This window comes from Cynocephalus volans, chromosome 1, assembly GCF_027409185.1.
Source record: "Cynocephalus volans isolate mCynVol1 chromosome 1, mCynVol1.pri, whole genome shotgun sequence".
Lineage (NCBI taxonomy): Eukaryota > Metazoa > Chordata > Mammalia > Dermoptera > Cynocephalidae > Cynocephalus > Cynocephalus volans.
The window spans coordinates 284,230,835-284,255,547 of NC_084460.1; positions in this window are offsets into that span (position 1 = coordinate 284,230,835).

Below are 24,713 nucleotides of genomic sequence, written 5' to 3' on the forward strand. Positions count from 1 at the left end.
GCTGTCTTGTAGCACAGTGTAAGACCTTGAAACAATAGAAAAATCATATTGTAAAGAGAAAGGTTTTCAAAATATAAGATGCAAAGTATGTGGATATGAAGAGAAGTTGGGCATGTAGGGGACTTTTTGACTACTTCACAGTTTTAACAAATCTGGCCTTACCCTTAACAATATTTGGGAGTCATGTAATTTTCTAGTTACAAGTTACCTTTACAGATTCACTTGCCCTGATGAGGTTCAATTTCTTTTTTAAAATGGTATTATTGCTGTAAAACATTTTAATGTACGCTTCCTTGCTATCCATCAGCAACATATGACTTGTTCCAAAATTAAAACTATATGTTTTTGTGAGTTACATTTGGTGACATCTCAAACTAATTCTGAAGATTTATCGAGTGCAATCATGATCATAGCAAATTTCCCCATCTATTTTGTAAATCAAAAGTGTATTTATAAATATTAGCAAGAATACTTGGGAACCCAAAGTTATGAGATTAAAAGAAAGCATTATAATCTTTTCTTGTTGGGTATTGTCTGTTCTTTAATTTTAAATTAGAGTCTAATGTATTTTCATATAGAAATACATTAACTATTTTTAAAGTGAATTTGTGAGAAGCGATTAATTTTATTATAATTCCAATACTGAAGTGAGATGGGATATCTTTTGTTTGCAATCTTTTCTTCTCACTCAAAACCATGTGATTAAGGACAGGACTGAAATTGCAACAAGCAAATATTTATATAATTCTGAGACTCTATATAGTTATATTTGTTATCAGCAAGACAAAGTAGCATCAAAGGCTATGGTTTTAACTCCAATTTTAAATAATGTTAAATATTCTTGCTTAGAAAAATGTTAACTTTTTCTATGCAGCATGGTACAAAAGAGAATTTATTAATTATCTCTGCTCTTGGATCTTCAAAGAATACCAACCACTAGTCGTAAATGAATATATTTAACTCTGTGAAGTGAACATACTTAGCTTCTCTTTTCTAGATGCTAGAACATCACAAGGTCAAATGGCAGATGGTTTCAGAGTCCCATCACAGATATTTTATATAGCTTTATGGATGAAAACAGTATTAGTTTTCTATTACTTCATAAAAAATTATCCCCAAACTTCAGATTAAAATAAGAAACATCTATTACACAGTTTCTAAGGGTCAGGGAACTGGGAGCTCCTGGGCTGAGTAGTTCTGGCCAGAGGTCTCTCTTTGGGTTGCAGTAAAGATGTCAGCCAGGGCTGCAGTCATTTGAAGGGTTGACTGGGGCTGGTTAACTTGCATGGCAGTTGTCTGGGGGTCTCAGTTCCTTGCCACATGGGCTTCTCCATATGGATGCCTGAACTTTCCCAAGACTTTTCAGCTGGCTTTCCCCAGCTCTCCCAGGGACAGTAAAGTAGAAACCACAATGTCTTTAATAACCTAGACTTGGAGGCACCATCCGATCACTTCTGCCATGTTCTGTCAGTCACCTAAACCCACCCTGATACAATGTGGGAAGGATCAATATAATGGCATGAATAATCAGGAGATGGGGATCATTGGGCATCATCCCGGAGTCTGGGTACCACAAAATTGAATAGTAAACTCAGTGTGAGGAGATTAGTTCCATGCTCTTTGTCATCCTCTTCTTCTTCAGATACAAACACATCGTAATCACCATCAGTCATGTATTAGCCACAAACCCAAGGACACTCATGCTCATATACACAAATGAGCCAATAGACAAATGGACCTATTCACTGGCAATTTAGCATATCAAATTCTCCCATGAGTGAAACAATTTAAAAACTTGATTTAGAGCCTAAAAAGAATCCACATCTAAGCAACACTATTTTACTGTAAAAATATCAGGCTAGCAATCTTTATTAAGTTAAATAGTGACAGTTTTTACAACTGTGCTAATTTTTATTTGCTTGGTTAGCTTAATAGTTTCTGAACACTGTAAAATATCTTCAAATTTATTTTAAGAAAATAAAGATTTCCCATCATTTGAGCAAATCTTGTCTGCTAATTTGCATATCAGTTGGCTAATAGTATGTGATAAATACATAAATAATTTGTCTTCATATAGAAACTTCCATACACGTGTAGTTTTGAATGATGCATATCCACATGGTCTTTTCAAGTATTTTTCCAAGTGTGATTCATGAATCACCAGCATCAGAATCACTAGCAATGCTCATAAAAATTGTGGGTTCTTGGACCCTACCCAAAGCCTACTGAATCAGATCTCTAGGGTTGGGTTTGGCATCTACATTTTAGCAAGCTCTTAGGAGATTATTATGCATACTAAAGTGGTCAAGCCACTGGTCTTTGCACTGTACTTTCCAGATTTAGCAAAACCCTCTTCCCCATATTTGTTCTAGCTGTGCCCTTCTGAATACTTGGTTTCTTTGCCGTGCTTTGGCTCCATTTTACTGTGTGGTCATAACATGGAATCACTGTGTAAAGAAGGGTGTGCTCCCCACCTGGAGAGAATCCCATGCCTGTGTGTCCTGTGTGAGCCTTTGCCAGGTTGCCTCACTTTAAGTGGGAGGAGAAGAATCTGAAAGCTGGGACTCTGATTCAGGGCTAGCAAGTCAGTGCAAGCCTCCGCACCATGTGCTCCTTTAAAATGCTCTTAAATTTTAAATGTTTTCCATTTTCCTTCAGTGGAAATAATAAAGTGGCTTTGAATAAACAGTTTTCTCTGTTTCAGAAAGCTGTGCGTTTATCTCAGTGTGGCCAATCAATGAATTCCAAAAGGTTTATAATTTTTTGACTCCTATGGGGCAATGAAAGGCTAAATTCTAAAGGATTTGGAAATGTCAATCTGTAATACAAACTGGGTTGGCCCCGGGGCTGAGATCAGAACCATAACTCACCCCATGTTTACAAATTATATCATTTGGTCTAGTGTTCTAACTGTAAACTCCCCGATAATTACAGTAGAGAATGAATTATATAGTCAGTTTCTTTCCTTTTTCTCCTGATGTCTGAACTGTCAAGACATATGGATTCTTCATCAGCCCTCACATTACACAGAGGGCCCCCCTATAAGCTAGTCTTGAAATCAATAGGCAGCTAGGCTTTCAGATGAAATATGGAATGGCTATAGACTTTTAAAGAGGGAGACCAAATGGTTTCACTAAATGAATCCCCTATGTTATTCCAGGCAGATGTAAACACATCTGTGATCTTTAATAGAAAGGATAAAAATATTACATTCCATTAGGTAACTTAAACATTTGAAAAGTCACTCTTTTCTTCAGGCTATTAGTTTTCTCTTTGTTGTTCCTTCTCAACCACTTCTCTCCCCTTGTGCTCAGAAGGGCACTGTTGTGCACCCTTCTAAGGACAAAACGGAGATACTTTACTTGGTTTCTCTCTCAATCTCTTCTTTTCCTCTCTTTTTCTCCTCCCTGACTCTTCTCTTCCATCTGTCCCTCTTCTCTCCCCACTCCATTAGCTTCCAAAGCAGAGTTATCTTGTTATTTGATCTAAGCATGGTATGCTTACTTTAAGAGCCTGCAAAAAAGAGGAAGGTGGTAGCTCGTGGGTCTTCCAGGCTGGGTGACCCCCATTGCCAAGCTGTGTAGTCTAGAAAGTGCATAAATCCTGAGCTGTCAAACTTCAACAGAGTAAAGAAACACCCTTAGCCACTGGAAGCCTAACAGCCTGAGATAAGCAATACAGTTACTTTAGAATGTTCTTACTGGCTCTGGATTATATTGATGTAGATACGAGCACAGATATAGATATAAGTATCTTCATTTTGGGGAGGATGAAAAAAGGTGGCAGAGATTAAGGAATAAAGTAGAATAGTTATAAAACAGATTATTCCACTTATATTTTAAAACAGATATAAACACATATTTTAAAACAGATTATTACACTTATATTTTTATTCTAATGAATATGTTAGCTGACATGTTAGAAAGTACTAGAGCTTGTATTTGTGCGTGCGTGTGTGTGTGTGTACGTGTGTGGCCACCTGTGAAAACTTGCTTTTCTGCCAACAAGTGTTAAGAATTATCAGCAACCATTTTTGTGGGTAGCCACCATTGACATATAACTGACATTCTGGGCAAGATCCCATTACAGACTCCAAATCCTAGAAAGAAAAAAAGGCCAGGAAGATGTGGCACAAGAAAAGATGAGAATTTGGAGAAAAACGTTACACATTTTAAGGTAGAAATAATGGCACCTTGTTTAAAAAAAAAAAACAAAACTTCTTGGAAAATATATTTTTTGGAAATTATTTGTATAATAATATTGAGAAAGTAGGAAAACAAGATACTCTAAGAAAACAAGTTATTTTCTTTCTCCAATTTCAAAATACTGTGGACTAGCTCATCAATTGGCAAGACTGGTCAGAATCACCTAGGAAAAGTCAACAGTGAGGGCAGCTGTTCTTAGAATCTAGCAAGTCAGATTTCCCAGAGTTCCTTCTATCTCTATCCAGGAGCGAAAGTCTTTGCAGTGACCCAGGGAAGCAGCCTAATGGGAACAGGACACCTCCTTCCAGGTGTTTCTTTGGGTCTTAAACTCATAGTCCCCAAGTACCCAACATTTGCCAAGGCCAAGGACTGAGCTCTGCTTTCTTCTATCCATGCATCTATTTTCTTCCTCAGGGACCAACCTAGTGTTTATTATAATTTGGAATCATGTAGACATATTGTGAATTTTCCTTGGCCCCAAATACTTTCCAAAGGAATGGTAATTTTCCTGTTCTATACCATCAGTGTGATTGTGGGGACTTTATCATATTTTACTGTGGCATTTATTTATGTGAGAGGTAATGCTGGTATACATTTTTTAAAATAATTTGTCTCAAGGTTACCCACTAGTGAATTTTCTTTCTCAGGTCAACAGTATTTCTTATTTGATTATCAGTTTAGTTTTTTAAAATACCACAAATCTACCTCAATTCAATATTGCTCTATTACTTTGGCTTCCTCTTTTCATCCATAGAAATAAAAAATGAGATAGCAATGACCTATGAAAACCTTCTATGACTATTGATATTTCTCAAAAGTATGCTCATATTCTTCAGGCCTACTATAATGAAAATTTGGAAAGAGCTTCTGGTTTCTTTGAAAAAAAAAATCAATGAAAATATCAAGACAAGGCATAATGTCAAGGAAGTCCAATAATCAGACCACAGCTAATGGCTAAAAAAATCATGAGGTGGCAAAAATGAAGTTTTATGTCTGTTCAGGTTACTAAATAAAGGGTTGACTGATCTTCAAGCAAAGTGAAAGTAATCTAGAATTTACTGTATACCCCATCAGGCTTTCTAAAAGGTCATCTAATTAACGTTTTGCATTAACTCTACTTGTCACCTTAACCTCAAAACACCAAAAATATGCTGTGGCATATTTTGCTCAAGTTTCATAATGATTGTATATAAAGACACAGAAAACTAGAAAATGCCATAAATCGGGAGAATTCTTTGCTTTACAAAAGAGATAAGGGCACTGAGAAGACAACTGGACACTGAGGTGAGCACAAGATGGAAGCTGGACAGCGATCCACATACCCTGATACAAACAAAGGCAAATTAGTTTCAGAGTTCTTCAAAGGGAATCATCAGAGACCCAGAGCTGGACTGCTCTCAGGACAAAGGTAGTCCTGAATCTTCATTATACTGAATCAGCTTAAGCCTGTTTGCAGAGTTGGCTGCAAAAATAGATTGGAGAAGAAGCTCATATTTTAGAATATAGATATTCAAATAAAATATGCTTTCTATTCTGCATATCATGGTGGTCCAAATTCCATCACTATTAATTACTCTCTGAAATGCTCAGTTGCTACAAATAGTAAGGTGCAAGATATAAAAGTCAATAAAATAGTTAATAAGCACCTCCTACTTCAACATATTTGTCCTGGAGGAGGAAAGAGGGATATAAGATTGAATTTATTTTTTTACTGAATGAACATTTATTGAGTACCCAGTATTCACAATGCATTATATTGGCAGATAGACATATCAAATGATACAACTCCAGCCCTAGAGAAGCTTTAACTTTTACAATTCTTTCCTAATTTTCATAATAAAGAGAAAAAAATGGACAAAGTTTAAAATTTCTCCATATTCACCTGTAATTGTCTCAAATTTCAGCAGAAGCGCCCCATTCCTGCCCCCATCCATCAACCCCTTCCACTTTCAGACTCCCCCTTTGAGACTGAAGCTGAAGGAGAAAACGTACCTCTCAGTATTCCCAAGGGCTACCTGCTCACCCTTTTAAGCCATTTACCAAGGTATTCTTCCAAGATCTATATCTACCTTTGTTTTCAAGAGAAGGATGGGGCTGAAGGAACATAGGAGCCAGGAGCACTACTTCTTCTCTTCAGAATCTTCTCGCTGGGAACTGTTGTCTCCAGCCCTTCTGCTTCTATTTTTACATCAACATATCCATCCACTGCTTCCAATGCAGAAGGAGCTTCAAGAAAGAGGTGTTCCAAGTCAGAGTTTGTCTTCTAGACATTTAGAGAGCAGAATCATTATCATGTCTCCACCTTCCAACACACAGGATGCATGACTGAGGCAAATATTTTGCTGTAAGCTGCTTGTAGCTCCATAGGAGAAAGGGGCAAATGACAGCAGCCAAGAGCATGTTGCTAGCATCTTATGCTAGAAAATTATGTGCCTTATTAGGACTGCAGAGGTGTTAACTTCAGGGACTGGACGTGGCTAATTGATCAGCAGATATTCCACAAGTAATTGATTATTTCTTATCATCCTCTCCCTCACTCCTCACAAATCTCTACCATGGAAAAGATGGCCTATAATATAAATGTAAGCTAACCATCAGCCCTGGGCATGTAGGATAATAAAGGTGCCTTATAAATTGTAACACAGTACCAAAATATTAGCATGATTATTAGATTCACAAAGGAGACAGGGGAGCAAGGAGGAACTTTTTACCTTGCAGAGGGGAGACATAACCACTTTAGAGCCATACCAGGACAAACTCAGACAAACTCAGTAGTTATTCTCTCCCAGATGACACAATATAGCTTTAGAGACACAACATAATTAATTCAATATAAAAAATAAAAATAAATAAAAAACAAGCTCCATGTGCCATCATCAAACTCAAGGTGGCCAAAGTCCTGCCCTCTAGGTGGCAATTCGGGGTCATTCTTCCGTCTCCAGGACAAAAACAGTTTGCAATTCTGTCTGGGCTAGTTTACATCTCTTATGCTGAGGGGCTTAAGCCCAATTAAAATTAAGATTCACCCGAGAAAATATAACTCCTTTACCTAATAGCAGGAAGTGGTGCTGCGTGTGAATGAAGGGTCTGACTGTGAAGGTTAGGCAAGGGATGAGGATGTGGAAGGACCACATGGGGTCCATGAAGCCCTCTTCCATGATTCAGGGCAAAAGAGACTAAGGAGAGGTGTGGCCCCTTCCCTTGGCCATTTTTCCTCTAGTCAGTGTGGGGTACCTATATGTAAGGGCTATATGAAGGAACTTGCAAAAGTTCATGGAAAAATGGAATTAAAAGATAATATAAATTTTTCCATGAACTTTTTAAAGATCCCTCATATGTGTAAGGATATAAGGGGATATGCACAGAGATATCTGGGGCCTTACCAACTTAGGAAAAAAAAATGTCAGGACTCAAAAAGCACTGAAATCATGGTGGACAGGACAGTTGGGTATAAAAGAGACCCTCCCTTAAGGGACATGAGCCTATGAAAATTGGACACATAATATTTTACATTTTCACTGCATTTTCTTGTGAATGTAAGTGGCAATGCATCTTTGAGGAAATTAGAAAACTTTGTCAGTGAGTGTTAGCATTTATAAAATTTCTTGGTCCTTTAAGCTTTTCTTCTGGAACTTGTTTTTATATTAGTCAATGAACTTGTACACTTCCATGTGTTAAATGTTTTGGCAAACTTCTTAATTGGTGCCTTTCCATCTTTAATTTTTGCATTTGGCAAGTTTTTCTGCAAACTCCCTGTTGTAAAAATGGCTGGCTGCCCAGCAGATCTCCCTTCCTAGTGAAGAGCTGTTGCTAGGAAGTGCTGCTTTACCACAGGCTATCTGTTCATGCTCCACCTCTTGCATCTAGGAAAGGCCACGTGACTAAATTTTGGTAAATAAAATATGGACAGAATTGATGTTTACCACTTATAAGCCTGGGCCATGTGAAAAAAAAAAAAAAAAAGAAGATGACTCACTCCATAATCTATTTTCTCTCTTGGTGCCAGCTGGAATATTGTCTCCCAGGATAGCCTCTGGAGTCATGTTAAATACAATGGTTTGGTCAGCCTGGATTCCTCTGTCTTCCACTCCAGCTGCAGACAGGACTTTTTGTGAACAAGAAATAAATCTCTCTTTAAAATCATTTGGGGCCTGCATATGATATGACTTTATGACTTTTCTTATATAATCTGCTGCACAATGGAATCTGTTTACTGATTCTTTTCCATTTTGGTGTGTTGGAGCTCTAGTGCTAACACATTACATCTGTGTCTGCTAAGAAATCTGTAAATGGCTTATAGGCCACTGTACATGCCTGTCTCAGATTCCTTAATGGAGACAGGTCCCCTTTGAAAGATAATCCTCACAAACTTGGCAATCACATGATAAGAGCTGGTCATCAACAGAGAATTGGGGACTTAACTATAAGAAGATCCTGACTACAGTGGTTGTCTCTAAAGGTCATTCACAGAAGGCGGTGGTGGCTATTATTAAATGATAATGGGATTCTAAATCAAACAAAAAATGAAGCGTGTAGTTTTTTTTTTTTTTTTTTGCATTATGTCTTTTTTTCACCTTAAGGTTTAGAGAAATGGCAGAATACAGGCAAAAGTGGCTTGTACTTGTTATTCAAATACTCTGCTCTGAAAACTATGCAACACAGTATCAGCAGGAGCAGCCACAGCTGAAAAGAAAAGGTTTTGCTCAAGTAAGTCTCTACAGTGAAAAGAACCACCACAGACAAAGAGTTCTGCCAGTCGTGGCCTGTTTTCTCATCATGCATCTTGAGATATATTTAACAGAAGATATCTAAATGATTAACTTCATAGGAGTCAACGGCGATGTTCAGTCAAATAGAATAAACTTAAAACTAAGGGATGGAGAAAATGCCCAAATCAAGAAGAAATTCCATAAGCCACTGCTGTGGGTCTATTTTAGCAGGATAATTAAGCTGATTTAAGGAAATGATGGGATTAAGAGACAGAAATTGAGAGGTCATCTAATCCACAAGTTTTTCAAAAGCCAATCCTCCGATCTGTGCTGGCCTCAGATAATGTTTTCACCATTAATAGCCAAATGAAATAAATTAGAAAAATGAATGAACTCTTTAATAAAGTATTCAACATAAATCATTGTTCTTTATCTTACGATCATGCACTTCCCAATTTTTATGCTAAAATGTTCTTTCTTTAAAGAAGTGTTAGTCATAATAATTTTTATTTATGGTTGGTGTGTTCTTTAATATCTTTCACCATAAAATAATGTGATCCTTTGTTGTTTCATTATTTTTTTTGATTTTGTACTGGTTTCTGAAATTCTAGAAGCCATTCTAATTCATTCCCTGCATTCAAGAAGGACTATCATTCAGACTCTAAAACAGAATTCTGCATCATATTTTTTCAGAAAGACAGGACATCTTATAATATCCCTGTAGAATAATTGTCTATTCTAAAGACATTTCACCATTAGAAATGATTTCTTTCCTCTAATCCCTCAAATGAGGGTTAAATTACTTTACAGATTTTTTTCTCTGCCCAGTATCATAGAAACGTGGAGCAGGATTGGACACTTAAAAACATTTAGTCGAACTACTTCCTTTTGTGTAGAGATGGAGATGGAGACACACAGCAGTGATGTCACTAGATCTATATTCTATGACTGGGTAGTTGTACAAATATGTCCTTTGAACTCTCAGCCACATTCTTTCCTATACATCTTATGGGCAGGATCCTGAATTAAATAACAGATCCCACTTGCCAGGTGAAACCTTTTCAAATTTTGGCAAGCTTTGGTTTTATCTGAGTTTTACCTGGACCATGTCTGTATTATAAAAATAATAATGCTTAATATAAATTGTATGTCCTTTGAACATTAAATTAACTGTCTACTCCCATACATATCCCATGTAGAGAAAACTATCACATGGAGAAATTCTTGCCAACGAGAGGATAATGGTGCCATTGGAAGGCGCTATAATTAGGATAATCCGGTTTCAAGTGTAGAGTAAGGAGGAGAGCCAAACTAAAAAAAAAAAAAAAAAAAATCTTAAAATAGATTACGTTTTGGCAAAAAACAATTTATATTTACAACTGACATACAACTGAAATCAAGATATGGAGAAAATTTGTGTACATTTTTGTAAAAACAAACTGAACTCTGTCACATTCCATATTATGATAGAATTCCAAAATCTTACAGGAAGTCAGGTTCCTTTAAAACATGATCCAACTTGAATCTGTGTGGCTGGCAGCTTGAGTCTTTAAAAATGAGACATTTTCACACAAGATTTCTAAAACCCAATTTCCTTACAAATATATATGTTAAAACAGTACTATTATAGAAATAGTAACCTAATACAGTCCATGTTTGCAATTAGAGAGGGGGCATAGGTAGAAAATACGAAGCAGGAAAGATAAAATGGCACAGAAGATAAAATGGGAAACTGCTGCCATGGGGTTAGCCCTTCATCTCCCAGCAATCTGGGAGAAAGCAACACTCAACTCCTCAGGGGCTTAGCTGTGAGGGCAGCCAGTGGGCCTGGGGACAGGAACAGGGCACATCCAGTGTGGGGCCAAAGCTGGGTTTGTCTACCTGGAACATGAGTACATGGCTTCTGGTCGAATCACCACTCGACACTTCTGACGTTTATAAAACTTGCCTATGTGTAGTATCCCATTAGCATGAAGAAAGTACATAAATGAAAGTATCATTCTGTAATTTATATGTGTCTATGTGTACAAATGCATAACAGATACATGTACATGCTTGTTTGTGTAACTCATCTGTGTGACCATCTATTTAACTGAGTAAACCTCTGTTCTTTTTCACTCTCTTATTTTACCTGCACATTTAGTAGTGTTAGGGTCATTTAAAACCCTGACCTATTCACTCCTGCCTTAGTCATTTCAACCTCTACCCTACAAAGGCTCCAGCTGTGCTCACCAGTCTCTTCCTGCTGTATGAAATTTAACTCATTCCTTCCTGCCTGACAGACTAAGTTCAAAACTTCTAGTCCTATCTGCAACTGCTCACCTTTCTGACTCAATCCCTTATCAGAGTTGAGATTTTTCTCTTTTCCGCAAAAATTGCTTACATTCTTCTTGCACCAGCTGTTATGTTCTTAAGGAGACAAGCCCGTACCAATTTTTGTTTGCTTATTTGTTTACCCTTTTAAACTTTTCTATGAAAAAAAGTATGCTGTTTGGATAAATATGTGTGTTATTATTCCAGACAGAATTTTGTTCATACTTGGATCTATCAGGGAACTTCAAAAATTTGTGGAAAAAATTGAAAAGATAATAGGAATCTTTTCATGAACTTTCTGACAATTCATTTAATTGATATACATTTTTCTATAAAATCTTAACTAAGATTTAAATGGCAGCTCTATGCAAGTAAAATTACATGGGAAAAAAAAAAGAAACTACAATAATGATCCACTACTTTGGTACTACGTTTTTTTTTTTTTTTGTCTTGGAACTGAGATTTTCTGTTCTCACTGACTCATTTGCTAACCTAGGTAAAAATACTGGGCAGTTTTGTTTTGTTTTAGCAGATATTCTTTTTGTGGACAAATACATTTTGACATAAAGGAGGGAGGGTTAGCATCAGTTCAATACCTAGGCTCAATCTCCACATTTCCACTTCAGGGCCCACTCTGTTTAGTAAATAATGAATTCTAAGAAGTTTGAAATTCATGTTTTCCATAGTGAAGTTCATTAGATTCAAGGGGAAAAATATACCTGCAGTTGCCCAAATTAACTTATAAGGAAGCAAATATTTTCAGACACATATACCATCTCTTAGCATGTAGATATAACATCTGTTATGTTTTCATTTTTCTGTTTCCAGTTGACTGCTTGGAACCCGTTGCTTTATAAAGTTGCATGAACTGAAGCAGAGAATGGTGGACCTGGTGTGAACGTGCCCAGCATTTGTGTCCACGTTTTAGGAAGTGGACCTGCATGCTTTTTATCAGTCAGCGGGCTAAGGATTGTTCTGAAAAGTTTCAAGGAAAGAAAAGAACAGATGCGTTCATAGATCATCCTCTGGCTGGCTTTACTTGTGGATAAAGACAGCTGGCTACCAGGTGTAATGTGACAGCCTCCACAATTAACATTTAATATAATTATTGATATTGTTTGATTTAGGTCTATTATTTTATTGTTTGCTTTCTGTTTCTCTCCTCTCTGTTTTGTTCCTCTGTACCCTCGTTTCCTCCTCCTTTTTGATTATTTGAATATTTTTTAGCATTCTACTTTAATTTAAATATTCACTTTCTGGCTATATTTCTTTTCTTTTTTTTTTTTTAAATATACATACCTAAACTATTAAGTGCACATATAGTTGTTATTGTACTACCTCATGAAAACACAGACCTTTATGTGACATTGTCATATATATGTATATATTTATATTTCTTACATATATATATTACCCCCCCAACAATTTTTTATTTTTGCTTTCTACAATCATACATATTTTAAAGAACTTATGAGAATAATGTACTCTTTTACATTTACCCATATATGAATATTTACCATTTCTGTTGTTATTTCTTTATTCCTGGAAAAGCAAGTTTCTCTCTGATATTTCCCTCCAGCCTGCAGAACGTCCCTCAGCAGATTTGTGGACCAGGTCTGCTGGGGGAAAATTCTCTTAGCTTTCCAATAGCTGAGCATGTCTTTATTTCACCTTCATTTCTGAAGAATATTTTCACTACAAAAAGAACTTTGACTTGGCTTTTTATTATCTTTTAGCACCTTTGAAGACGTTTTTCCACTGTATTCTGACCTCCTTGTTGGCTGATAAAAGAATCCATAGCCATTCAAATCATTGCTATCCTGTATATAATGTCTTTTCTCTAGCTGCTTTCAAGATGTGTGGCTTTTAAAAATCTTATGTATACAACTACTTCACCATGGTGTGTACAGGCATGTTTTTCAATGAGTTTTCCTTACTTGGGATTGACTGAACTTCTTAAATCTATAAATTGATGTCTTTCTCCAAATTTGGGGAGTTTATGACCATAATTTCTTCATACTTTTTTGCTCCAAATTCTTTTTCTTTCATTTCTGGCCTTCCAGTGATTTATAGGTTAGAATTCCTTTTATATCATCTCACAGGTTTGTAAAGCTGTTTTCTTTCTTTATTTTCTTTTTCTTTCTTTCTTTCTTTCTTTCTTTTTTTTTTTTTTAACTCTTTTCTATTTTCTTCTCTGTCTTTCAGACTGGATAATTTCCGCCAATCTAACTTCAAGTTGACTGATCATTCCTTTAACATCTCTTTTCTGCTAATGATACCATCTAATGCCTTTTCCTCACTTTAGATGTTACACTTTTTTTTTTTATTTTCTACTTCTTTGCTGAGAATTCCTATCTTTCCATTCATTTCAAGTATGCTTTTTTTCCTTAAAGAAGCATATTATAATAGCTGCTTTGATAATTTCAAAATCTTGGTCATCTCAGGGTTGGTGTCTGTTGTTTTTTGTCCCTTGAAAATTGGTCACATTTTCCTGGTTCTCTTATATTGGAAATTTTGGAGGGTATCCTGGATCTTGTACACTTTCTGTTATTTAGACTCTGGGTCCTCTAGAGAATGTTGACATTTATGTTTTAGTAGAAAACCAACTTGACTAGGGTCAGACTTCAAACTGTATCTCATCTTCTATGGGATATGTTCACGTTTCAATTCAGTTTTCAAAAATCTTTGCTATGGCTGGGGTCTGTCACATGCATGTATAGAGCCTGAGAGTTTTATGGATTCGGACACAGAAATAAGGAATCTCTTCCCTTCAGGATTTGCTACTACAAGCACCTCTTTTCCTGGTTCTTCTGGTCAGAAAATGATATCTCAAGAGCTTAGCTGCCTGTACCACGCAAAGACTGGGGATTTCCCTCAAGCAAAGCCATGTGAAAGGAAAAAAATTCACCCCCACACGGTTTACTTCTCTAAGATTTGATTCCCCTGAATAACCCATCTGTGAAGTTGTTTTTTGTTCTTTTGTCTGTTTGTTTTTTACCCCAAGTTTCTACTTGTAACTAATGGGATATATGGGCTGTTGTGAGCTAAAGGTCCACAATGCTGAAACTGAAACTCCCAGATGAGAATTTTTTTTTTTTCAGACTAAAATGGGTATATTTTATTATACATTAGAGGTTAAGAGAATTCAACAGGTCTCTAGTGAGGAAAAATTTTAAGTATAATCAGAACTCCACTGTATATTATTTCTGGTTTTGTCATATATAGTTAGGCTTCAATTAACTGTATATGTTTGTAATTCCTGTTTTTGAACGTCATTGTCATTTCTTTCGCTGTCTTTATGAAAAGATATTCTTAACCAGAAAAAAAGTTATTCAAACTCTGCCTAAAATTTCAGAATAGGGCTTTTAAATGCTCATGATAAATACATAGGAAGAAAAAGTCAATTGTTTAATATCCTCATCTGATCATGCATTGTGTCTTAATTCCTCCATTAAGTCATGTCATTATACAATGTTAAAATTGGGAGACACTTTCCAAGACACTCAGTTCTCATTATTGTATAAATGAATGGCTGGAGAAAATAGACATTTTCAAAAGCCTAGAGCTGATTAATGACAGAATTCATACTTTAACCGAGATATTCTGATCAATTCTGTTGATCTAGTCCAGTTCTATTACTCAGCATTACAATTAGATGTTTCATCTTTTAAACTGAGGCATTGTATATAGAAGATTTGTCATGGAAAGATCATTATACTTACTTATATGGCCATAATCCTCATCAACTGAAAATATCTTTAAGTGGGTTTTTTGAAGGCTAATTATAGGAATAATATTTGTAATCATCAAACCATGCTCTGTATCATTTTGAGCTACATATCATTTTGGTCCCATTTTCCAGATGAGGAAGCTGTTAAGAGATTAGAGATATTAAGTACTTTGTCCAATTTGCAAAGCTAGTAAATTGGCCAATGCTGACTCCAAAGTTTATAGTCCTAAATCTATGAAAATCTATGAAATCTAGGAAATGGTGTCTAATAATCTGCCAAAAAATATTTCTTTTTGTAAATTTATTTATATCAAAATTCAATTAAAATGTCACCTTTAGTTGTATATGTATATATATACATACATATACACATGTCTTATATATATATATGTCAAATCACTTTCCTTTAAAGGAATATCATTATAACATTACATGCAATACAATCCATCCTGGAAAACACAGGCTGTGATTTATACATAAGCACCCAACAGATATTTATCAAAGAAATGAGCGATACCATCATCGTCATCACATCACCATCACTAACTAACAAATGTTATGAAACATTTATTATGTGCCATGCACTGTTCTGAACTCTTTGTGTGCATTTTTTCTTTTTTATTCTCAGAACAAGCCTTCTTTCTAATATAACAGATGTGGAAATTGAGGCATGAAGAAGGTGAGTAACTTTCCCAAGCTCGTAAAGTTAGTAAGTGGTAGAGCTGAGGCAGAAAGCAGGCAGCTCTGCAAACAGTGCTTTTAACCAGTACAAAAAGAAGAGCATATGTCAGTACTTTTTCAGTACAGAAATAGCCCTAAATATTGATTTTATTAAGTAACACATCATTAGGCACCACTTGACATTTGTTATCACTTCATTATTTAGTTTTGCAGTTTCAACTCTCCCAGCCCCTGTCATCTTAGCTACTGTTCTTAAAATGGGAGCAGTACTTAATCATGAATATTTTACTCTTTTTTTTAATTAAGTGAAAACAGATCTATTTGGAAAAATAGATTAAATAACCATATAACAAGTGTTTTTAAAGAAAGCTTAGACAAACTTTTCAAAGACAAAATAAATATAGTATGATTCTGTGCCCTTACCAATAGAATCCCCCATTTCCTTTACTAGTTTACACAAATCCCTCCCTGATGGCCAGCATGAAGCCCAACTCAGCCAAAACTTTTCTCTCAATTGCTAGGTTCTCTATATTTTAATAAACATCACGTATACTGTAGGAATCGGCCTTTCCAGTTGTGTCATTCTAATAAGTGTATTTTTTTCTTTAGACAGATCAAAGAAGACTTCTTTGAGGGTATGGGGACCACGTGTCATTCTTTACATTCACTGTGTGTCTTAACCTCATACTGTTCAATAAAGCCTCGCTTAATGAGTGAACAAAGAGAGGCCCTATGTGGGTTATCACAAGCATTGATGAATGTTAAAACAAGACAGAATGAGCTAGAAAGACTACATAATTATTTTTTACTAAAGAGACTAGGTAGCAAAATGCTTGCATTTAACCCTTGTTTTCTTCTCTAATTATCTTCTCCATTTATCTTTCCATTATCAAATATTTCTCCCAAATAATTTTCTCAAAGAACCGCTTTTCCTTTACCAAAGCAAAATATTTTAAACAAAACTTAAACTTGGCTATTGAACAGATGTTTAGTTCAATGTCATGATATCCAGAGCAAATTCTGGGAAAGCAACCCCTTGATGAGAAAACTTAAGCCTGAAATGTCTTTCAGTAATTGCATTTTCAGAAACAAAACTATTTGGCAAGCTGAAACACAGATTTGTTTATTATGATGTCTGTGGATGTAAAAAAAAATAATAGGTATAATAACATAGAAATGTAGAATTAATACAAATTGATATCTTCTGAAAATAAAAAAATATTTCCTTAGCACCAAGGGGAAATAAGAAACAAAAGACTTGAGTTCTGAAAGCTTCTATGCTCGTTATACCAGAAAAATAAATATTTTACAAGTTAAGGTAATATTTGCTAATGTACATGATGTGTCCAAAGTTTGGATTCGTGCTACTCTCCTGGGAACTTGTTCAGAAACACATGCGTGAGTTAGAAATGGGAAGTGCTTTAAATGAACCCCCCGAGGTTCCCTGAAACAATATCGGCTCAGCTCTACATTTCCTTATTACACTCCTGTTGGACCATGTGGGTCATGGACATGAAAGCAGAAAACTCCTGACAAGGTTGTGACCCACTGTGGTGGGATTTGCGAGACAAAAGGCTAAGTCCCCGGCTGTGGACATGTCAACTAGCGAACCTCAAAAATAGGGTCATTGATGAGAGAGAAAGACTTAATTTTATATAGGTTAAAAATTAAATTTTAAAATAAAAATTTTTTTTAATTAAAAATTTTTTTAAAAGTAGAGAGCACACAGTGGAGAATAGGGAGATGGCAAAATATGGAATAAGAAATAGGCTTACAGGTGTGGGAGAGGATGGAAACCAGTGCCTTGCTGGCTTCTTAAATAGAAAAAGGAGAAAGCAATAAGCAACAGAAGATTCTTAATGATCTGAATATGGCCACAGATGCCTGAGGATGGGCCTATTTCAGGCCAATATGAGCTTTTGGGCTTGTGAAGTCATTTATTTGGCTGCAGTCCAGAGCCCAAAGGCGCTGCTGTTCATTAGGAAGCAGGAACTTTACCTAAGTGTTGTTTGTGTTGGTCTTTCTTGACAGAATGAATTGTTCATTAAGATTTGAGAGAAATCCACCCTCTCTACAGATAAATGGTTTAAAATAAACTTGTTGATTGGGGTGGGGAGAGCGAAGGGAAAAAGGTGTTCAATAGAGACTGCTAAACTCTGATGGTGGTTAAGGGTCCAAATAGCCTGTGCAGTGTAAATAAATGTTTTTATCATTAAAATGGCAGATTCACTTAGCCCTATGTATGGTCCAGTTATTTGGGTTGACTTAACAACATAATTGGATCAACCAAGTGGTAATCCACTTGCCAATGCAAGTTATCATCTCTTAGTCCCATTGGATAGTAACTGTACCTAACCACCACCATTAACCAACCCAGGGATTTTCTTGCACTGTGTACACACCTAGGAGTGAATAAGCAGATCGAGAGTCCTGGGATTTGGAGTGTAAAAGTCTTGGTGGATGTAGCACCTCTGTGGGGACTTCTTGCTTGTCTTACTTAGACGATGTAATAGTATGGAGGCCTCTTGCTTTTTACTAGAAAACATGGGTTTAATGGTATTTTACAAGTGGTTATTCCCTTTCTTTGTGGAGCCTTTGTCAGTAATAACATGGAAATTTTAACATGTTTCTTTTCTTCTTTTTACTGAAATTCTCCAGAAAGTAATTTGGAGGGTTGAAAATATATGTAGCCTAGAGACTGTAATAGAATAATTTAAAAAATAAAATGAAACAAAATAAAATAGCCCAAAATAAACCTTCTTTCCAGATGGAGATTTTCATAGTCTGGAATTAAGTACACAGAAAGGTTTATATAACTGATTAGAGACAAGAAGGCTCAGAAACAAGTGCTAATCAACATGAAGGCTGTTGCTGGTGACACTGGCCATGCAAATTTGGATAACACTCTCGAAAACAGAAGTAATTGCTTCAGATCAGAAAACCAACTTTGTCCTGAGGGTTCCTTTTAATTGAAGTTAACTGCTATGTTGCCTTAATTACTAGGCTTTTCCCTAGTACTTCTAGCAAATATTCCATTGGCCCTGACTCCGGCAATAATCATTGATATGTTGTAAAATTATCAATGACTTAAAGAGAGGGAAACACATTAAGGAAACCCTTTAATGATTGGGTTAGTTATCGTGAGGGCCCACTGCTAATGATTTCTCAGCAATCTGGGTTGTGCTTAGTTAAATAGAACACATCTTTTTTCACAATATTGTCATCGGACATGAAAACATACAGATGCTTTCACAGCCCAACATGACAAATTAATAACCTATAAATTAATTAAAGGTGTCCTTGAATCTCTCCCCCTGATTACTTAAATATTCCTTCCCTTTTTTCTCAAAAAACGTTCTCTCTCTACACAGTCTGCCAGGACTGAGAATCGCAAGCCTTTAAGCTATTTCTAATCTTCAGTATTTGAAATTAACTAAGCAATCAGGAGTGTCAACATGAAAATACATTGTACCCACCAGCTGCATTAACATATATTTTTAGGAGCATCTTCTGCTGGTTTTCATGTTAATGTATTTCCAGTGTCTTGCTTAAAGTGAAAAGTGTCCTGTTCTCTCTGCCCCATGTCCATATGAATCTTTTCCAATGAACAATATAGCTGTTATCACTCTTGGAAAGTGTAAAACTTTGTGAACGTACCATAGTAAATTATTATTATTTTTTTGTCAATTTAGCTATTCTGTCTGTTTGACTTGGCTTAAAGGAAATCACATTACCAGTGCCAAGCTTAGCAATTGGAACTGTCTACCTACATAATCAATTTAAAGAAATGAGAAAATGATATGCATTTCCTCCAAAGCAAATGTTTGCCATTTGCTACACAACTTCCAATGTCTTATAATTTAATAAAGCAATGAGCTATGAATCAGCAAAATTTGCTTTATTATTTAACCTTGTTACTATGTCCAATTACATATGGCCTAGACTATGTCATGCCTTTCTGATACTGGCAGTATATAACTTTCATTATAAAAGACAATATTTATATCATTTGAAGGTATTACAGAGTAGAGATTCAAATCGATTTTTTTTTTTTCCACCAGGGGCATTTTCAGAGCAGTAAATCCTTGACTACTTTGTGTAGACTCTGGATACCTGCCACTTATCAATTTCATAGCATGTCTTTAAAAACTGACAATTTAGTTGTGAATTAATAAGGAATCTCCATAAGAAATATACCATTGAGCAAACCATGAGTTTTCATTCATATTCATCGTGTTAATACTTACCAACGTGAGGGAAGCAAGGAGGAGATAATGTATTCATACTTTTTAAAATTTAGTAAACATGGTAAAACAAAAAAATTACGAGCATAGTATTAAAATTTTCATGTATCCAATAATCAGTGTTACAAATTATAAAATATTTTGACATTATTTCTTATGACATATATATATTATTTTTTATTTTAATTTATCAATATACAATATAGTTGATTTTCATGTCCCTTTACCAATTCCTCCTTTTCCTCCCTCTCTCTCCTCCCTTCTCCCCATCAACCTCATTTTGGTTCACTTGCCTCAACAAAACAAAGGAATTGTTTTAATTGTTGTGTCTTCTTCCCCCAATCCCATTCGTTTGTTTATTTACTTATTTATTTTTATTAGCTCCGACAAATAAGTGAGAACATGTGGTATTTCTCTTTCTGTGCCTGGCTTATTTCACTTAATATATTTTTCTCTAAGTAAATCCATATTGCTGCGAATGGTCATATTTCATTCATTTTTGTAGCAAAGTAGTATTCCATTGTGTAGATATACCACATTTTCCTTATCCACTTATCTGATGATGGACATTTGGGCTGATTCCAACTCTTGGCTATTGTAAATAGAGCTGCAATAAACATGGGAGTGCAGGTATCTCTCTGACATGATGACTTCCATTCCTCTGGGTATAAACCCAGCAGTGGGATCGCTGAGTTATATGGTAGATCTATCTGTAGTTGTTTGCAGAACCTCCATACTATTTTCCATAAAGGCTGCACCATTTTGCAGTCCCACCAACAGTGTAGGAGGGTTCCTTTTTCCCACATCCTCACCAGCATTTGTCATTCTCAGTCTTTTGGATATTAGCCATCCTAACTGGAGTGAGATGGTATCTCAAGGTGGTTTTGATTTGCATTTCCCGAATACTGAGTGATATTGAGCATTTTTTCATGTGTATCTTGGCCATTCGTATTTTTAAAGGAAATGCAACATTAAAGAAAGAAAAACAGTAGTATTAAACCTCTTTCCCAAACCCTTTCAGCCTTTTTCTTCTCCAGAAACTACCATTATCAAATTCTTGTGTATGTTTCCAGTCCCATATTATGTATGTGTATGTCTACAAATTAAGTGTTTGTTTTACGTAAATGCTGTCACACTGTATTCAACAGTCTTCATCTTGTTTCTTTTCACTAAACATGCTTTTGAGATCTTCATGTGTAAACCAGTAGCCCCAACTTGTTTGTTTTAACCACTGGACAGTGTTCTATAATTTTCCATAATGCATGTATAGATTTCTGGAAATTTAAGTTGTTTTCACTGTTATAGCCATTATAAGCAAGGCTTCAAGGGATGTTCTTGACAAGTCTCCTGATAACTGTGTGCAGGAATTTCCAGATATAGATATAGATCCGGATGTGCAGCTGCAGGTCCAAGAGCAAACACATTTTGAACTTACTAGTTATTGCCAAATTGTTCTCGAGAGTGGGAGTAAAAATTTACTCTTGCAGCAGTAGTGACCGTTCCTCCACAAACTCATCAACTTATGGCATTTTTATACATTAAAAAATATTTTGCCAAATGAATAGTTAACAACACATATTTTTTAAAAATGCATGAATTTGCATTTTCCTGATACCTCAAGAGATTGCTCATCCTTCTTAAATTATTTGCCTTTGGGCTGTGCTGGGGCCCAGAAAGTGACACTCCAAAGTGAAGGCCTCAGAAGGAGCCTGAAAAGCAAAATTTTCCTCTGACCTTCTCCTGCTCTCCTGTCTCTCAACCCCACTCTCCCCTGAGCAAGCGATAGAAAGTAGAATCCTTCTCTCCCGAGGCGGGGTGGACTCTAACCTCCCCCACTGCCTCTCTGTCTTGGAGCTGGCCATAAAGAAATTCTCTGTCCTACTTCGTCTGACTGTAGGTCATAAGACCCCCATTTCAGAAAGGGTCTTGCCCTGTACCCTGGAGAAATGAAAGCTGCACGGAGAGGCCAGGAAGCTCAAGGAACAGTCCTGGCTGGGTTTCCCCACTCAGTCTATCAGCACTAGGTAGACTTCCTTGTCCAATCAAATTTCTTTCTACGTGGCCATGCCTTCTCCATAGAATCTAGGTATAAACATGGACAGCTTTTCCTCTGTCTTTTGGTTTTCATTCTGAAGGCTCCCATGTCACATAAAACTATGATATGATAAAATTCCTTATGCCTGTTCTTCATATTAATCTCCATTTATTAGGTGATTTTTCTGGTTTTGATATCAGGCTGATGCTGGCCTCATAGAATGAGTTTGGGATAACAGCCTCTTTCAATTTTTTGGAATAGTTTGAAGAAAATTGGTATTAATTATTCTTTAAAGGTTTGGTCAAGTTCATCAGTCAAGCCGTCTGGTCCTGGTCTTTTCTTTGATGGAAGACCATTGATTACTGCTTTGATTTCATTGCTTGTTATTGGTCTGCTCAGGTTTTATATTTCTTCTTGGTTCAGTCTTGGTGGCTTGTGTTTGTTCAGAAATTTATCCATTTCCTCCAGGTTTTCAAATTTGTTGGCATATAGTTGTTTATAATAGTCTCTAATGATTCTTTGTATTTCTGTGGTATTGGTTTCTATGTTTCCTTTTTCATTTTTAATTTTTGTTGTTTGGGTCTTCTCTCTTCTTTTTTTAGTTAGCCTAGGTAACAGTTCATCTTCTTGAAAAAACAAATTTTCGTTTCATTGATATTTTTGTATCTTTTTGGGGTGTCTATTTCATTCAGTTTTGCTCTGATCTTAATTATTTATTTCTGTCTACTAACTTTGGAATTGCATTATTCTTGTTTTTCTAGTTCTTAGTGATGTAGCATTAGAATGTCTATTTGAAATCTTTCTACTCTTTCAATATTAGCATTAACTATAATAAACTTCCCTCTTAGTATTGCTCTTGCAGTATCCCACAGGTTTTGGCATGATGTGTCTTTATTTTCATTGCTTTCAAGAAATTTTTTGATTTTCCGTTTAATTTCTTCTTGGGCCTGTATGTTGTTAAGGAGCAGGTTGTATAATTTCTATATGTTTGTATAGTTCCCAGAGTTTCACTTGTTATTTATTTCTAGTTTTAATCCACTGTGGTCCGAGAAGATACTTGAAATGATTTCAATTTTTTAAAATTGTTGAGGCTTGATTTGTGACCTAACATGTGATCTATTATAGAGAATGTTCTATGTGCAGATGAGAAAAATTTATATTCTGTGGTTGTTGAATGAAATATTCTGAAGATATTTGCCAAGTCAAATTGGTCTAAAGTTTAGTTTAAATCTTTTGTTTCTCTGTTGATTTGTTGTCTAGATCATCTGTGCAATGTTGAGAGAGGGGTGTTCAGGTCCCCAACTATTTTTGTATTTGGGTCTATCTCTTTCTTTAGGTCTAATAGAGTTTGCTTTATATATTGGGGTGCTCTGATGTTGGGTGCATATATATTTGTGATTGTTATGTGTTCTTGCTGGAAAGATACCCTTATCATTATATAATGGCCTTCTTTGTCTCTTTTAGATTTCTATTTGTATGATATGTCTTTTTCTATCCTTTCCCTCTTAGTGTGGGTGTCTTTACATGTGAGGTGAGTCTCTTGTAGGCAGCATATAGTTGGGTCTAGCTTTTTAATCCAAATCAGGCAGTCTGTCTCTTTTTAGTGAGGAACTTAATCCATTTACATTTAGCATTGTACTGAAAGATATTGTCTTACATCTGGCATTTCTTCAATTTTTATATAGATGTTTTAAATATCTTTTGTTTCTTTTTTTTTTCTTTCCCTTTTATTGTTTGTCTTCAGTTTTTGTTGAGTTTTGGAGGTGGTAAGATACAGTTTCTTTCTCTTTTCATTTGCATATTTGTTCTACCAGAGGGTTTTGTTCTTTTTCGTGTAGTGATTATCATGGTAGTGATTATAATTTTTTGAATTCCAGATGCAGGACTCCTTTGAAGATTTCTTGCAGGGCTAGTCATGTGGTGGAAAACTCTCATAGTTTTTGGTTATCTGGGAAATACACTATTTCTCATTTATTTCTGAAAGATAGCCTCACTGGGTATAGTATTCTTGGCTGGCAGGTTTTTTCTTTAGTATTTTGAATACATCATCCTGTTCTCTTCTAGCGTGTAGAGTTTCTCTTACAAAGTCTTGCTATTAATCTGATGGAGACTCCTTAATAGGTAACTTGATGCTTTTCTCTTGCTGTTTTCAGGATCCCGTCTATGTCTTTGAGTTTTGCCAGTTTGACTATAATGTGCCTAAGAGAGGATATTTTTGGATCAAATCTGTTTGGGGATCTTTGAGCCTCCTGAGTCTGAAAGTCTGTGTCTCTCCCAATATCTGGGAAGTTTTCCACTGTTATTTTCTCCAATATGTTCTCAATGCCTTTTCCTTTCTCCTCCCCTTCAGGAATACCTGTGATTCAGATGTTTGTGTGCTTAAGGTCTGCAATCTCTTAGGTTTTTTTCATTTTTAAAAACTCTGTTTTCTTTTTTGTCTGCCTGAGTTATTTGAAGAGAATGTCTTCAAGATTAGAAATTCTTTCTTCTGCTTGTTCTAGCCTGCTGCTTAAGCTCTCAGTTGTGTTTTTCTTTTTTCATTGAATGACCTTCAGTTCTATGAGTTCTGCTACATTCTTTTTTAAAGTATTAATCTCTTTGTAAATTTTCTCCTTCATAGGAGTTTTGCTTGGTTCATTGTGTCATCTAACAGAGTCTTCTTGTATCTCACTGAATTTCCTTAAGATTTTTACTTGGAATTCCTTTTCAGTCATTTCAGGCATTTCCTGCTCTGGGTCTGGTACTTGAGAGTATTGTATTCCTTTGGTGAAGTCATATTTTCTTGTTTTTTCATAT